We start from the raw sequence: 18916 nt of genomic DNA on the forward strand, positions 1-18916 counted from the left end.
TATTCCCTGAAACCCATGTGTAAGTAAAATTGTTATTTTTTTTATAAATATTCTTGTAATTTTTAATGAATATTGTTAATTAGTTATATATCTAATTATCTGCCTCTCTCGCATTCAAACCGCCAGTACTTGCCGTTGCAGGTTCTTACGCATTTATTCGTTTACTAACAAGCGAGAGCGGTGAGTGCTCCGATTCTGATCTGCGCACCGCTTTGAATAATAGGCTATATCTTCGGGAATTTTTCAAATTTCTTGATAAAAAGTTAGGAACAGATTTTTAAAAGTACATACTTTCAGAAAATAATATTAAAAAATCGATTTTTTTGATCCTCTAAATAGTACTGCCTCCTTAAAACTATCAAAAACTTACAAATTAGCAAAAAGAAAATGCCACAGAGGAAAAACCTGACGTGATAGAAAAAATGGGTATGATATTTGAAATCAGCGCACCCAAATTAGTAAAAAACAAGTCTCATATAAAAGTCAGCAAAAATTGTGTTAGACTGTGTTATCAATGTAATATTTACCACACTTCTTTTTTTAATGTGAATACATCCTCAAAAGGGTTGAAAGTACATTAGTATACTGTGGATTACATAAACAGGGAGCTCTGATTTGGAGATTCTATACTAATATACTTCAGCTCTCCATTAATCAGGTAGCATCATACAGAGATGAAACTCATCTAGACCTGTAATTGGAAGGGTAAACTGAAAAGTCTTTGCAAATATTTTTTATGAACATTTCAAATATACAAATGAAAAATTAATCTTTAAATTATTATTAATGTCCAAAACTTGAGACATTTGTTCCATTTTTTTTAATGCTTCTGTGACAGAATGCAATTGTCTGCTTTTACAGTCGGTGGTAGATGGCTGATTTTACTTTGGTATTGCCTGTGAAATGCTGGCTAGCAAACTCTCTTCATTATGCCAAACAGAATCACTAAGATCTAGGTAGACTATAAGAAGGGTGCTGAGGGAGTGAGTGGAAAGTCCTAGTGATCAATGTATTAATGATCTAAATCAACTGTGTGTGTGTGTGTGTGTGTGTGTGTGTGTGTGTGTGTGTGTGTGTGTGTGTGTGTGTGTGTGTGTGTGTGTGTGCATATGGCTGAATAATGCTGAATCTGAAGTCATCTGCAATTAAGCAGATCACTTCAGTACTATAGGTTGACCAACTGACCGACCAACCTCTTGTGTGTGGGCCCAAAATAAAAAATTCTTTTGATGGGGCAGCATGCATCTCCTGCAACATGTAATGATGTGATTTGAAAATGAAAGTGCAGCTACAGAAAGTAGACAATCATTTTAGAATGATTCTTTTGTTATCTCAAAAGTAAGTCAACATCACTTTTCATGCTGATGTACTCATGAAAAACGCTGAGCATAAGGGAGTTCCAATACTGATGATGTTCTAGGTTGAATGTAACATTACATAACTATTTTGTAATCAGGCAGGTTTGGCTGCTTTATTTACCCAGATTGTCATGGATGATGTTGTAAGCAGTTCCATTATGAAATGTCAAGTTCACTACTAATTATCAATTGATTTTTATATAAAAAAAGCCTATTTCTTTGAATAACAATATCCAACATCAGTTGAGGTTCCAGGTCAACCAGACTTTTCCATATTGTTAACAATGCTCTTTCATGTCCAAACTATTTGCAACAGGACTGATATCCTGCATGATTATATTTATCTTTACACACTTGAAAATTTCACTGTGCAACTTTCTGGGATTGCAAAAATTCTACAATCCTTCACTGTTCCTCTGGAGTGGATATAGACAGAAGAGAGAGAGAGAGAAGAGAGATATGTTTGAAATGCACTTTATCAGTGCACTGTTCATCACCTGTCAGGGAGAAGGAAAAAATTACATAAACACCTTAACTAAAATAATTCATTCTCGTGGAAAGGCTTAGATGTTGGTTATGCATTTTTTACTAAATAATTTAAGGAAATTACAACGTCAACTAAGATATACATTAAAATAAATTTTAATATACTTCAATATTTCGGCAACGTCATGTTGCCATTTTCAAGAAACTTAAGAACAAGACATGTGCAAGCAGGTACAACAAACAGTAAGTGAGGAAGAAGCAGGAAGCTATTATTTCTCCTAAAGTCCTGATGGTGCCACCCTAGTGAGCAATATTGGTATTCTTGGGCGATTGGGCTTAAGGTCTTCTGATGTAGGTTTCCCAAATTTGAGGCAGTCTCATACAGTCAAATTTGTTGAGGTTTGGATTGTTTCTTAGGGCTGAAGCTGATTCCATGAAAAGTCTTTCATATTTGTATATATTACGGTGTATTATCGTGGCTTTCTTCCACCGTATTCTATGGCAGGTATCCAGTGCATGGTCAACAAGACCAGAGCGGCTGTATTGGTGAAACCGGATGTAGTCCTTGTGTTCTGAAATTCTGATATTTGCTGTCCTGCCTGTTTGGCCAAAGTAGGACAGCTTTGTTGAAGAAAGATGAATTAAAATAATTCATCTTTTATTTGTATATTATGGAATGTTCATAACACTACAATATATCAAATAAAAAGTTTATATTTAAAATTTTGATGGTTCAACTATGAAATGCATATTTGACATTTTCAATAATACTACAATGTCAATTAAAAAAAAAAAAAAGTTGGCAAAGACTTATCCATTTACCCTCATAATTATAATTTACTCTTAACATTTAGCTGAAATATTTGAAAATTTTTCAGCCATATACTAAAATTTTCAATTTTTGATAGAAAAGAATTGTGAGTAAAACATTTATGAAAGGTGTCAGTGCTTTTACTTCCAAATGTTCTTTTCATATATATAATAAGAAAATTCATAACAGCAGTGAGTAGAAAAAATTAGTAATTAGGATACAAGTGAAAAATAAGTAAATGTTTCAAGTTGTTGTATTCCATTCCTCCTAAAAAAGGGTGGGTGAGTGGAGGAAAGAGATTATAGTACTAAAGTTCTATTTAGAAATTTTGAAAGTTTGAGCATCTCATTATGCAAAAAAAGTGGTATGAAAGCTCATAAGCAGTATGAAGTACAGGCTTTGTCATCACAAGTGCTCTCTTCAGCTGACCCACAACATGCTTCGCAAATGAGACATCAAGTTTTAAGGGATAAATCAGAACTATTACACCATTGCTATGATACAAGGAAGAAAAAGATGGGAATCTTAGGAAATAGCATTAGATCATAAACATTTAAATATTAACTGAAGTATTAACTTGTCTGAATACATCCTAGCCTTCATTAGTCAAGAGCGTTTATGTGAATGCATAGAACATTTGGAGCAATTAGAAATAATTTTAAAAAAATTAACATCATTCTCTTTTGTATACTGCATAACAATTGTCCCTTTTGTTAGTCTTTACTGTTTTGTCTACTAGTTTGTTGATTTACATCTGAAGAAATCCTGTGCAATTGGGATGAAATATCATGTCAATAAGTAAATAAATGTTATCAACTTATTCCAGCATTCTGCCTTATAAACTTTAATTAAATATTCATGAATCAGCAAAGTTTGCATATTTCTATAGTGTGTCTACATGGCAAGGCTATTTACAGATACGTTAGAGAACTGGACAGATCGTTACAGAAGATTGCCAAAGATGTCAACAGGTTAGTATTTCTATTCTGATGTAAAATGTCTGAAATTATCCCATATTTATTGACTTCAATGAAAAGTTTCACGCATCTAGAATTTATAATAAAACAAAAATAGCACTACTTATTGAATGCATTGCCAATAACAAGTGTCTTCTTCACATTCTTGAGAACAGAAAATTACTCCTGGTTAATATACTTCAAAATAAATTTGACATTAATCTCTGCAAAAATATAACTTTCATTCTCAACAGACAAGCAGATGAATATAATAAAACTAAACTGATTAACAGAGAACCAACCAGAAACCCATGTTGCAATAGATACGTGAAAGGAAATGGAGATGGTTGGGACATGTGTTGAGGAAAGAAGATAAAATAATAGTAAAACAGGCTATAGATTGGAACCCACAGGGCAAAAGAGGACGAGGAAGACCAAGAGAAACATGGAAAAGAACAATACTGAAAGAAATAAAATATTAATAAAAACTGGAACCAAATAAAAGCAGAAGCAAAAAACAGAGTCTGGTGGAAAATGGTGATGGAAGACCTATGCTCCCAGGTGGAGTGAAGGGGATTAAGTAAGTAAACTGATTAAAAAAATTAATATCTTAATGTCAGACAAAATACAGAAGATAAAACCTCATAATCAACATTTGATTGGAAAAAACAATTTATAAATCCAAGCATGTCATGTGTACAGCGGAACAAGGTGTTCTCAGCAAATGCCTTAAGTCTGCCCCCAGAAAGTAACTAAAGAAATTTTGTTAGCAAAAGTTGAACGAGCTATTCCTATCTTATCTTCACTATCTCGATTCAAATAAGCACCTGCCATAAATGCAGTGAAACCTCCCATCAATAATCTTTCACCTTTAGAATGAGCCTCTCATTAAGCTTAGAAACAATTCTGACATAGTGATCTTACCTGCAGACAAAGGAAATGCTACAGTTAACCTTGACTCAGATGATTATGACTATAGACAGCTTCTTAACACTGACACTCACTCCATTATGGATCATGACTCTACTAGAGAGCTTCAAAATCGTAACAACCTTTTAAAAACTACCTATGAATTTACCAGAGAAACCAGACTAGCTCTCCGTTCATTTCATCCCCTTCCTCCACGTCTATGTCACAGCCAAAATTCATAAAGTAGACACATCTCTATGTCCAATAATAGAAGGAATAGATTATCTGACATATCTTCTTGACAAACATCTAGTAAACTACTAAAGGGCCTAACAGGACACTCATCATCATCCTTTGTTAAAAATTCCAAGCATTTTGTTTCAAGCATCAGCAATATTATCCTTGATGAACATGACATTTTAGCAAGCTTTGATGTGGTCAATTTGTTTACCAATGTTCCTATTGATGATCTACCTGCACTGCTTGAAGATAAATTCTCTAAGAAGGTTATGGCACTCCTCAAACATTGTATTATCTCATCTGGATATTTCAAATATAAAAATACAATATACAAACAGAGCTCTGGTCTAGCCATGGGCAATCTTCTTCTGCCAGTTTTAGCAAACCTTTATATGGAAACATTTGAAAACATGACCCTAGAAGAATACCATCATAAACCAAAATTATGGAAAAGGTATGTCGATGATATATTCTTAGTCTGGAACCATGAACTACCTTCATTTCTTCTTTCTCATGAGTACCTAAATCATTAACATCTTAACATGAAATTCACTTATGAATTAGAATCTAATTGTTCACTCCCATTTCTGGACCTTCTACTAACTAAGGAATCAGGTAATTAAAAGTCTCTATATTTCAAAAACCTGCACATATTGACATATCTACATGCCTCATCCCATCATTATAGAGCTCAAATATTGGGTATTATTTCCTCACAAGGAGCAAGAGCCTGCCAAATTATCACTGACAAGGATGAATTAGCCAAAGAACTTCAATATTTGAGAAATAATTTCCTTTCCAGAGAAATTTCTAATAAAGAAGAAAACAGAGGATTCATCACACTCTCATATATTAGCTCTGTGTCCATAAAACTAGCAAAAATATTTAAGGAATATAAAATCAATGTAGTGTTTATGCCCTTTATCAAGATGAGATCACTACTAAGATCCAGAAAACTTTGACATAGCCCACTTCAATATATGGATATTTATCGGCCATGGTGGGATTGCCGATCATCTTACTGTGGACAGACAGAAAAATCAATTGAACAACGCAATTAAGAACACGTTCAAGATATTGAATACCACAGAAATGAAGTTTCAGCTTTATCATCACACATGCTCTCTTCAGCTTACCCACAAGACGCTTCACAAATGAGACATCAAGTTTTATGGGATAAATCAGAACTATTACACTGTTGCTATGATACAACAAAGAAAAATATGGGAATCTTTAGAAATAGCATTAGATCCTAAACATTTAAATATTAACTTGTCTGAATACACCCTAGACTTCATTAGTCAAGAACATTCACATGAATGCGTAAACATGCAGAACGTTCGGAACAATGAAATAATTTTTTTAAAAATACCATCATTCTCTTTTGTATAACTACATAACAGTTGTCACCTTTGTTAGTCTTTACTGTTTTGTCTACTAGTTTGTTTATTTACACCTGAAAAAATCCTGTGCAATTGGGACGAAACATTGTGTTACTAAGTAAATAAACATTATCAACTTATTCTGGTGTTCTGCCTTATAAACTTTAACTACATATTCATGAACCGGTAAAGTTTACATACTTTTATATATCAATTAAAAAGAACAAGAATGACCATGGAAAAGAGGTGACAAAGCAAACTAACAAGCTAAGTTACTGAGTGACCAGTCTGTAAGATGGTATGGTCCAGAAACAGAGGATGATGAATTGAAACTACTTAAGATATTGCAGAATCTCAATTCAAACACAGTCATGGGATTAGATGAGATCAGCCCATGTATTTTGAGAATGTGCAAAAGAACTGGCATTGCCTCTGACTAGACTAACTTAAGTCTCAGTTGTGGTCAAGTCCCAAGAGATTACAAGGAGGACAAATGGCTGAAATGCATAAAGAAGACTCCAAGACAGAATTATATACCAATTAGCATCTTGGGAGTGGTGGTGAAGATATTAGAGAAGTTGCTCAAAGACAAAATTCAGGATGTGTGGATAAGAATATGATATTATATGGGGACAGCACAGCTTTGTTAAGAGCAGGACATGCCTTAGTAATTTACTCACTTTCTATAATACAGTGACAGCTAAGTTGAATAAAGAGGATGGCTACACAAGATGCTACTGGATTTTGCAAATGCAATTGATAAGGCACCACACCACATGGAACTTTGTTACTCAAATTGGAACAAATGAGGGTGGATGTGAGGGAAGCTGATGGACAGATACTAAAGAATAATATATGAATGAGCAGAATCCAGTTGAAGGCAAGTAGTTTGCAAGGCTCAATGCTTTGTCCATTGCTATTTAATTTACAATGATATAAGAAAAGATCTGAAGGGAAATACTGAGTTGTCTACTGATGCAAAATTGTGCTGTGCATATAATACAGGATGTCCACAAATGTTTACCCTGATTTCAACTGGTAATAATATTTCAACAATGAAACTAACTAAATAAATTTTGTTGCAGGTAAACTTGGGCACTCATAAAATTTCCATACTGGTATCTTCAGTATACTGCTTTTGCCACCACGAGCGCTGCTGCTGATTTTCTTTAAAAATGGCTTCAGTACAGGAAAAAGCCCAATGTGTTCTGTGGCTAGCAGAAACAAAATCTCCAGTTAAAGTGCAGCAAATGTTTAGGGCACAGTATGGAAAGAACTCACCTGATGTCAAGCTCATTAAGTCATGGAGGACAAAGTTTTTAGAAACAGGGTCAGTTCATAAGGGTACAAGCAGTGGCAGACCATCGGTTTCTGAGGAGACAGTTGAGGCAGTTCAAACTGCCTCCACCTGGTCACTGCAGACGTCAATCAGAAGAGCTTCACTAGAACTTCAAATGATGCCGAGGAGTACAGTCCACAAAGTGGTATGCAAATGTTTGAAATTGTTTGCATACAAAGTCCAAATTTTCCAGGAGATAAAGCCAGATAATTGTCCAAGGTGTAAAGAATTTGCTAACCTCATTTTGAACTGCATCGATGAGGATAATGATTTTTAATAATTAAAATTTTAAATAATTTTTTTAATTTAAAATTTTAAATAATTTTTTTAAATTTAAAATTTTAATTTAATAATTTTTAATTAATAATTGTTATGCATTGAAGGTCTAACTTTGTGTTCCATTTCAAGTATCCACATATATATTATAATCATGGTAAACATTTGTGGACACCCTGTACAATAATCAAGGCAATGTGGAGAACATGCAGTATGATTTAAATAGAATGACAATTTACGAAGAGGATAATGGATGCGTTTCAGGTGGAAAAGTGTAGTTATGCATTTTGAGATGAGAGATTACAAGCTTTGTACTACATTGACAGAACAGCTGTATTTCAGACAACTGAAGATAGGGATTTGGAAGTGTTGATGGATAGGGAATTGAAGTTCAGAGGGCATGTATTAAAAAACATGGATTCAAATTCATTCAAGATGCAACAATTTAAAGTGAAGCTTTTAGCAAGTGAAGCTTTTCTATGTAAGTGGCAAGTTTTCTCTGCAAAATTTTGTACTTTCTCTGTGAAATAAACTAGGCATAGAATACAAAAAATGACAGACAAGTCTATTGATATAGGATTAATTGCCCATCATTACAAAAATTAGATTTATAAAATGCCAAGTTCTAATACATAAAGAAAGATGAGATGTAATCAACAAACACCACTAGAAGCACACCAAGTAAATGCAACTCCCAATCTACAAATTAATGTCCTGATATTTTCAATTAAACCTTCCTAAAATGTTTAATGTAATTTAAAATTTAAATTACAATAGATTTAGCCTTACAGATGAAGAGGGGGGGGGGGACAAGAGAGAGAGAAAGGTCCACTGTAAGATTTATTGGGGTGTAGAATTTGTATTAATGCAGTTTACAAATACTTGTAAACTGCATTAATACAAATTCTACACCCCAACAAATAGACATGGTACAAAAAATAGACATGGTATAAGCTACCATGTAGTGGTAGCTTATACCATGTCTATTTAATACTTGGATTCTCAACATACTAATTTTTAAAAAATTGGTATTGAGAAGGAAGTTTTTCCCTCTTAATTTTTTTTTGCAGTTATTTAGTTTAAAATCAATTTTTTGTAATTATCATATAACAGGAATCTCCAACATGCAAAATAGTAAACTTTTATATGGCCCATTCCCATGTCATTTTGGGTTGTTAAGAGCAGATACAACAATCTTAAGAAATGTAACTGTGCTATAAAAGTCATTAATAAGAAAAATCTTACTTCTAACACTTGTTATACCATTCAAGACATGCAATACATATAACTATATTTGACATGAAAAATCAAATTTTAGTACAAGTGATTTTATATATTATTTCTTTCACAAATCAATCACTGCACCATTTTAACATAAGATAAATACATACTTTTTTTTTTTTTTTTTGGCAGTACAATGCAAATGCCATATATAAGAAGAAATGGTGGTTTGTTTGCTTTTTTTAATTAAAATGTATCTCTGTCATTCTATTTTCCATTTTAAAATACTTATGTTTAAAAAACAACTCACTTTGATATTGTAGGTATAATAACATAAAATTTATAAAATGTACAAGATGCACAGTTAATATTTTTTTCCCCCATTTTTAAAAAATATTATAAATCCTCTAACTGCATGATAGCAAGTAAACTTAGCATAAGACATCATAAGCTTATTACTTGATCTATTTACTTATTTAATTCAAATAAGTAAATAGATCACTGCAGACAGAAAAGTTGCATAACATTCTAGTATAGTGAAGTCATTATTACAACAAATGAATCTAGTGCCATTTTCTGCATGTACAGCAGTGTTGTTTTTGCTAAGCATCAAAAAGTACATAATTCTGTTTTGTCTAACATTAAAATGGAGAATTGAGATGACCAATTTTAATAGTGATCTTATATGCATAAATATTTTTTAAATTAAATGACTAGAAACTGAGAAAAATGAAAACAAAGTTTATTAGCACTCGTTTCAGCTTGTATCAGCCTTCTTCAGGTGCACATTAAAAAAGAAATAACCAGTAAAACATAGAGGAAATATAGATATTATTTCTGAGAAAACTCCCATGTTACTCCTCTTAAAAACTATTATTTTTACAGCTATTTTACGTGCTTTTGTTTAGGAGTGCCCCTTTTTTTAATGTCAATGGCTTTTTACTCAAGAATTCTTAGGGCATTGCAGATGTATTTTAGAGACAAATATATGTAGCATAATACAAGAAAATTTGCACATACCTTTTCTTGGATGTTGTTGCCTGTCTTCTTTCTGCAGCGTGCATACTTCTGCTGTTATGGAGTTGAAAGGGGGAGTGAGGGGGGGGGGGGGTTAGGCAATGTAGGAGAACCTGCGTTTTTTATATAATATATACATATATTATTTTTAAGGGTGGGCAGAGCACTTTTTTTGTACGGTGGGAAAAAGATGAAAAAGGGGGCTGAAAATAGAAACTGTTTTTTAGAAGAATAGGAAGGGCTTATGGGAAAAGGAGTCCAGGGAGAGGGTTGAAGGGATGCAAGCCGTTTCGACCATGTGGGTCATCGTCTGAACTCATAGAGGAAATGGATGCTATGTCATGTCGGCTTGGTGTTTCTGCTTTTGAAGCGTTTGTGTTATCACCTATTGGTCGGAGTTGTGACCTAAGGAGCTTCCAACACTCAGAGATTATGTAGGGTCGGTGGGCATTGATTGAGTTCTTGTCACATTTTATAGCTATCGTTTCCAATATTCTAAGCATTGTTTTGCTGTCTTGTCCGTCTATTTATGATGGTCTTGTCGATTTGCAGGGTATGTTGTTTATTTTGTGGAATATTGTTTCGTTGTACGATGTCTAACAAACATAATGATCGCAAAAGCAACCAAAGGGGGATACAATAGTCATCACAAACCAAACTGATTACCACACCAAAATAACAGCTATCTTAAATGACCAACACACCTATCAAAAAATCCAAATTGGCCCCCACCCCTGACCTCATAAAACAAATCAACTACACGCCCTAAAAAATCAAAACAAGATAGACAAAACCACAATGAAAAACACTTGTATGTACAAGTGTTTTTCATTGTATATTTTTTCCGAACTTGTATGTTTTTCCAAACATACAAGTACCCCTTGTATGTTCGGACAAATCAAAACCCACAAAGACGGTTACCTGATACGGCCAATAGTCTCCTACAAAAAACACCACCACCACAGCACCTTTATCAAAATTCGTAGCCAAACTATTCAAACCATTAATTACAACATGAAACGCTATGATAAAAAATACGGATGACCTTTTCCAAAAAATAAATAGCATAACCCTATCCCAGGAAGACATCCTCACTTCATTGGATGCAGCTTCATTATACACTAACGTGGATGTTCCCAGAACATTAGACATCATACACACACCCTACACTCTCGTACAAAATTAACACCTAATGATATTGCAAACTTAAACTAATAATCTCAGCAAACTTCTTCAAGTTCAACAACAACAACATGTATATTAAAATTTTCAGACTCCCTATGAGCCAAAACATCAGCAGACAACTAGCGGAATTATTCCTAGCACACATAGAATCACTCCTACTCACCCCCCCCCCCTCCCGCATCACCTTTTATGGCAGATACGTGGACAATATTTTGTGCATTGGAGTACCAACACACATCACCACCTTACAAGCGTCCCTTAACAGTTACAGCAACAACAGACTAAAATTCACCATAGAAACTGAACAGAACAAATCCATCAATTTCTTAAACTTGACATTAATCAGAAAAAACAACAAAATATCCACGAAAATATACCACAAACCTATGCATATCAGAAACTACCTCCATTTCTACTCAATACCATCCATATTCTGTTAAAAAATATCAGTCATCCTATCACAATTCATAAATTCATAAATGCTTACAAATTTTCAACTAACCATAATTATCTCAACACAGAAATAAAGAAACTAACACAGATTTTTAAAAATCGCAACTATCCCACACAACTAATTAATTATGCAAACAGGACAGCAAAAACCCATCAAAACAATCCAACAACCAAAACTAACTTCCCAACACAAAAAGTCATCAAACTGCCATACATCCAGAACACATACAAAGCCTACAAATACATTTTCAAACATACTGACTACAAACTGGTATTCACCACAAACCAAAAATTGGCAAATCTTCTAAAACCCACTAAATCTCACAAACACACACAAAGAAATATTAGAACACCACAACGTACTCTACAAATTTCCCTGCTAAAAAAAGACTGTGATATCACCTACACAAGTTCTATCATCAAGTCTTTATGGGCAAGCCTACAAGAACACTTCCATGACTGTAAAATCACTATTCCAGAACATTTAAACACAAAAAACGCAACATCAAAAAGAAAAATAGAATACAAAGTACAGAGAAAACAGAAATAGCAGTTCACGCCCTTGAACAGAAACATACTCCGCAAATCGACAAGGTCATCATAATAGACAGACAAGACAACAAAACAATGCTTAGAATATTGGAAACGATAGCCATAAAATGTGACGACAACTCAATCAACGTCCACTGACCCTACATAATCTCCAAGTGTTGGAAGCTCCTCAACACAAAAATTAGGTCACAACTCCGACCAATAGGTGATAACTTCAAAGTCAGAAACACCAAGTCAACACAACATAGCATCCACTTCCTCCACGAGTTCAGACGATGATCCACATGGTCGAAACGGCTTGCATCCCTTCAACCCTCTCCCTGGACTCCTTTTTCCCATAAACCCTTCCCCTTCCTCTAAAAAACAGTTTTCTATTTTCAGCCCCCTTTTTCATCTTTTTCCCACCCTACAAAAAAAGTGCTCCACCCACCCTTAAAAATAATATATGTATATATTATATAAAAAACCTAGGTTTTTTTCAAATTAATTCTCCTACATTGCCTAAGCCCCCCCCCCCCCATAACTCCCCTTTCAACTCCATAACAGCAGAAGTATGCACACTGCAGAAAGAAGACAGGCAACAACATCCAAGAAAAGGTATGTGAAAATTTTCTTGTATTATGCTACATATATTTGTCTCTAAAATACATCTGCAATGCCCTAAGAATTCTTGAGTAAAAAGCCATTGACATTAAAAAAAGGAGCACTCCTAAACAAAATCAGGCAAAATAGCCGTAAAAATAATAGAGGAAATAACTGTAAACATCATGGAAAGTTAGTGTATATTATATTTAACGTTGAAATCTGCACATTCAAAACTGTTCTCTCTGTATGCATGCATATAGCATCTTGCGAATGCCAGTATTTGATCGTAGTACAATGACAGTCTGAAAGGTTGTAACTTAGGTTGTTGTTGTTGAGATGTAGGGGTTGAGAATGATTTCTTTTGATTCTATTATATTTTTTTCTAATTCATTGTGGCAATGGAAAATGTTATTAGACTTGTCCCATAGGACTTATTACTTACAAAGATCGAAAAAGCTACCTCCTTTCTTCCTACCCAAGAGGCAAACCCACACCTAAGAATTCTTGAGTAAAAAGCCATTGACATTAAAAAAAGGAGCACTCCTAAACAAAATCAGGCAAAATAGCCGTAAAAATAATAGAGGAAATAACTGTAAACATCATGGAAAGTTAGTGTATATTATATTTAACGTTGAAATCTGCACATTCAAAACTGTTCTCTCTGTATGCATGCATATAGCATCTTGCGAATGCCAGTATTTGATCGTAGTACAATGACAGTCTGAAAGGTTGTAACTTAGGTTGTTGTTGTTGAGATGTAGGGGTTGAGAATGATTTCTTTTGATTCTATTATATTTTTTTCTAATTCATTGTGGCAATGGAAAATGTTATTAGACTTGTCCCATAGGACTTATTACTTACAAAGATCGAAAAAGCTACCTCCTTTCTTCCTACCCAAGAGGCAAACCCACACCGCATTGAATCCATTTTCATCATCAATAACACTAAACCCCCCTACAAGTTACAAAACAACAAAAATATAATTATTCTTCCCACGGATAAAGGCAACACCACAGTTGTTTCAGGACAAGATGATGAAATTGTTATACAGTGACACTTACTCGATCCTCGTGAACTCCACAACTGGACCAACAATCTACTGAAAACTACCTCTGAACTACCTAGAATCATATGCCTTACTCTTCGTTCTCTCCACCTGCTTATTCTACGATTATATGGACTACCTAAAATTAATAAGGGAAATACCCCACTTCAACCTATCATAAAAGGAATTGATTCTCCAACATATAACCTTTCAAAATATCTGGCTAAATAATCTCTCAAATGCTTTTCCGGAAAATCATAGCCTTTTATTAAAACTCCGCAGATTTTGTTTTCTTATAAAAGATATTATTATTATGGAAGACGAAATCATGGCTAGTTTCGATATAGTCTCCTCATTTACCAATGTTCCTATGGATGAAGTTCTTGTACTACTCAAAGATAAATTATCTAAAAAGTTCATGGCCTTACTTACTCATTGCATCCACTCAGGATTCTTTAAGTTTCAGGACACCATCTATAAATAAAATTATGGCCTTTCAATGGGTAATTCCTTGTCACCTGTACTTGAGAATATCTATTTAGAAGATCTGGAAGTTAAAGCTATCTCTTCTTATCCTTTAAAACCAAGAATTTGTAAAAGATATATTGATGATATTTTCCTGATTTCGAGTCATGGCTGCGAATCTCTCCTGAACTTCCTAGAACATATAAATAATCAACATCCGAACATAAAATTTACAGCTGAGTCTGAAGCTAATGGTTCTCTGTCTTTTTTGGACATCAAACTGACCCGTTCCTCAGAGAAATTAAAAATCTCCATTTACAGAAAAGCTAGCCACACCAACAGCTATCTTCACAGTCAATCCTATCATTATCCTCCTCAAAAGTTTGGAATCATTTCTACATTAGGACATCATGCTCACTCTCTTCTTGATGATGAGATAGAACTTAATAGAGAATGCAATTTTCTCAGGTCTACTTTTCAACTAAATGATTATTCACAAAACAAATTGACAAATTCCTATTAAATCCACCCACTTGCAATAATGAAGAGACCCAACAGGTTGAAAGGTAATATTTCTATACCATACAGCTCTGTCTCACCCAAATTGGCCAAGGTTCTTAGGAAATACAACATAAGAACTTTATTTACTCCTCTTCCGAAAATCTGCTCCTTAGTGAGCCATCCAAAACCTAGACATCACAACCTTAAATATCCCAGTGTTTACCAGATTTGGTGCAACTGTGATATACCATACCTTGCCCATACAGAGAAATCGATCGAGTTACGCACTGAAGAACATAAGAGAGACCAGTTACAGTAGAATGCAAGCCAGTGCTTTGTCTAGTGATGTTCTGTTCTCAGCTGATTCTAATGAAGAAAACCTTAGCCATACAGTCCTATGGGACAAGTCTAATAACATTTTCCGTTGCCACAATGAATTAGAAAAAAAAGATAATAGAATCAAAAGAAATCATTCTCAACCCCCTACATCTCAACAACAACCTGAGTTACAACCTTTCAGACTGTCATTGTGCTATGATCAAATACTGGTGTTTGCAAGATGCTATATGCATGCATACACCCAACAATGAAGCCGACGAGAGAACAGTTTTGAATGCGCAGGCTTCAACGTTGAATATATATACACTAACTTCCCATAATGTTTACAATTATTTCCTCTATGTTTTACTGGTTATTTATTTTTTAATGTGCACCTGAAGAAGGCTGATACAAGCTGAAACTAGTTGTGCTAATAAAATTTATTTTCATTTTTCTCGGTTTCTAGTCATTCAATTTTTTTTAAAAAATGTATATCAACCGAGTAAATCAATCTTCCCCCCCCCCACACACACATATATATGTGAAAAATAAATTAGTTTGAATGACTATAATATCGAGAATAAAAAAAGAATAAAGTTTAATGCTGAAAAAAATCAACTTCTTCAGGTATCAAAGACAAAGAATTATATAAAAAATAACAGAGACATTATAAAATTACATCAACAGATATAATATAAAAGACCGTAGTACAGCTTAAACAGGAATGCGTGCTGAAGTTCCAATTGAAGTTGACTACGTGCGTGAGTTATCACAAGGGCGCCAGTACTGGACAGTGGCAATATGTGCGTCAGACATATTGTAGCTAAGGCTGTTGTTTATATGGAATGGATCAAGGAATATTTCTTTAGATTCGATTATCTTTCTTTCAAGCTCGTCATAACACATATGTAAATTAGAAGTTTGCAGCCAGTCTACGATGTGTTGGTGGCCTTCATCTGAGTTAATAGAGAAGAGAACCTGGCTTGAGAGAGCACTGGCTCTGGTCCTATTATAGGATAGTCTCTTCTGTGTTCCTCAATACGTAAAAGGATAGATTTAGCTTTTGCCACATTCACACATGAATTTTCGGTATTATAGTCATTCAAACTAATTTATTTTTCATAACATTATCTACCGAGTAAATATGAACGCTGATACACACACACACACACACACACACACACACACACACAGAGTATCCAGTTAATTAGGCCACATCAGGAATAGCAAAATTTAGCTTAATTAAGTAGTTGCTCCACTTTCACAAAGTTGCACTTAAAGAGTTTAAAAGGTGTATACACATAAGACAAAAGACAAGTTTTTCATTTGAGCAACAAAATTACTGACTTATAAACTACAAACAATTAGCTAGAATTAAAGTATAATACTTGCCATAAAAATAATTTCATTTATATATGTATTAATAAAACACACAGTTCCTAGCAGTAAATGATGTTCTAGGAATTGATCCAGTGTAGCCTGTTGGCTTTTTTGACAGCCTGCAAATGAATAAAATCAGCTCAGGTATCTAGTGCACATATAGGATTGCTTTTGTGCATGAAATAGTTGTAGTATATCACTAAATTCTCTACTGTCCTCATTAGTTACTTGTTCGAACCCAGGAGTATTATCATCATTTTCCTGTTCTTCTAATGTCCTCTGATGATTTGTGGAATCCTTAAAATTATCTTCATTATAGCATTCCAGCCTATCATCATCAATGAATGAAAACTCTTCATTTCTGATGTGACATCCCTTCTAATGGGATATCATTTTTACTATTGGCCATATATGGCATTTCCATGATTGAATGCATAAAACCGCAACGAACAAAATAGTTTTGAGTGGTCTTGTTGCTCATTCCTCACCAATAAATTGTATTGCTCTAAAAAGAGCAACTTCTGCATTGACCTTAGCTGTTGAATGATGTCAGCAGATTTCTTTAATTGCTTAACTATGTAATTTACCAACTTTTCATGATACACAGTCTTCAGACTTTATAATTCCTATATCTACTAACTGTAGCAAGGATGTGGTGTTGTGAGATAGAAATTCCAATTGAATATTTTTTGGAGAATCTAAATAACGGTGTGCTGCACAACTGTCAAGAATAAAATTTTTCTCTATTTCTGTTGTAATTCTATTTACCAAACTCATAAGCCAATTCTTCAGATATCATCCACACATTTTTGGTGGCATGGTACTAAACTAGCAAACTGTCCATTGTAATTCAATAAAAGCACTGGGGCCTAGCTCATTTTCCAACGACAGCTTTCATTTATATTCCTGGCATATTTGAACAGCATGACACTGTTACGTGCACCATTGCTTTCTTTGATCGAAAAAGTGTAGTGTTTTTATAACACATGGAATCAAATCAGACATTATAAAATAGTCCTGTTCCATGAGCATTGTAGATGTCATCAGCACTAAATTTTTGAAGCAAGACTGGCAATTCTATTGACTTCCATTGTTAGACACAACATCAGTACTGTCTTTCTCACCATGTGCTTTCTTGAATTTCATGCCAAACTGCTATTTCCATCGTAACAACTACCCATCTGTTGCTTTAAGGGGTGCTTCACACTATTGCTTTTAATTTGCTCTGACAAAGCTTATTGGCAAACATTTCTGACTTACATTTCAGCAATGAACTACATACACACACACACACACACCTCATATAATAGAGAACCACTGATTTAAGGTCCCCTTAATATCTGTATCTTGATCTTCACTTTTTTTTTTAAGCACCCTGTTATCTTTTGCACATCGCCTATTTCTTCAAGTTTCTCTTGCTGCTGTATCACGCATGAGGTTGCAGATTTTGCCACTCTAGATATCTTAGCTAGCTGATAATAACTGGTGTTAAGCAGTTTATTAGTATTATGAATATGCAACACCTCCAAGGAGTCCAAAAACTCATTGAGGGAGGGCACCTACTCTACATACCTCTCCACTCCACCACTCAAATCGACCAACTACACCAACACCACCACTAGTATTTTTGCAGACAATCCACAAACATCCATGCCCACAGTGGGATTTGCACCTGCAGCCTTTTGGCTGGAGAGTAGATATGCTAACCACTCCACCAACCAGGCCAGCTTTTGTTGCTTCTAATTTATTTAAGTAAATTGATAATGTCAACAAGTGCCAAATCTTTCACTAGCATTTTTCGGGTCTAAAATTATAAAAACAAAATACAGTAACAAGATCTCTACATGATACAATAACAATCACATCTGCACCTGCTAGAAGCCACTGCAAAACTGAGAGCAACTACTGTATAGCTACGTGTTCATTCTACTTTATATAGTTACATGTTCATCCTACTGTTCAAAGTCATGCAGTGATTACATAATTGTTCTAACACTTGACAAAGTCAAGGTTACTGGCTGCCCCAATTAAATGACATTGTATCCCAAATAAACAATGACAATATAACAAGTCTTGTTATATATTCATTTTATTTTGGTTCTTCTAGACTTGTCAAAAAAAAAAAAAAAAAAAAAAAAAAAAAATGGGTGTCCCAATTAAATTGTAGACCATTAATTGGAATCTATTGTCCTTCAAATTTCTGATAAGTTATCCCCGGGAGTTATCTAGCTATGACAACACTGTACAAGTAAGTTTTATTATTACTAGTTTCCAGTGAACAGTTTTCTTCCAAATGGATCTATTATTTCTCAGGTCTACAATACAGTCAAATCTAATATTTGTTTCGAAATCACTATTACTAACTTCGACCTAGATCTCAGTCTTCTTCCAAGTTTTTCTTCTACCATCATGGCATCAACCTCCAGTTTCACTAGCA

At 34.3% G+C, this 18916-nt stretch overlaps 1 protein-coding gene across 4 annotated transcripts in view; it reads right to left on the reverse strand.

Moving 5' to 3' along the window:
• The window catches only part of LOC150107363 (phosphatase and actin regulator 2-like), a 412176-nt gene that overhangs the window by 201418 nt on the left and 191842 nt on the right, over nucleotides 1–18916 (reverse strand). The gene's annotated exons all lie outside the window — the stretch shown is intronic.

Source organism: Typopeltis vanoorti, chromosome 4 (genome assembly GCF_054136105.1).
Source record: "Typopeltis vanoorti isolate ZY-2024b chromosome 4, IOZ_Tvanoo_1.0, whole genome shotgun sequence".
NCBI lineage: Eukaryota > Metazoa > Arthropoda > Arachnida > Uropygi > Thelyphonidae > Typopeltis > Typopeltis vanoorti.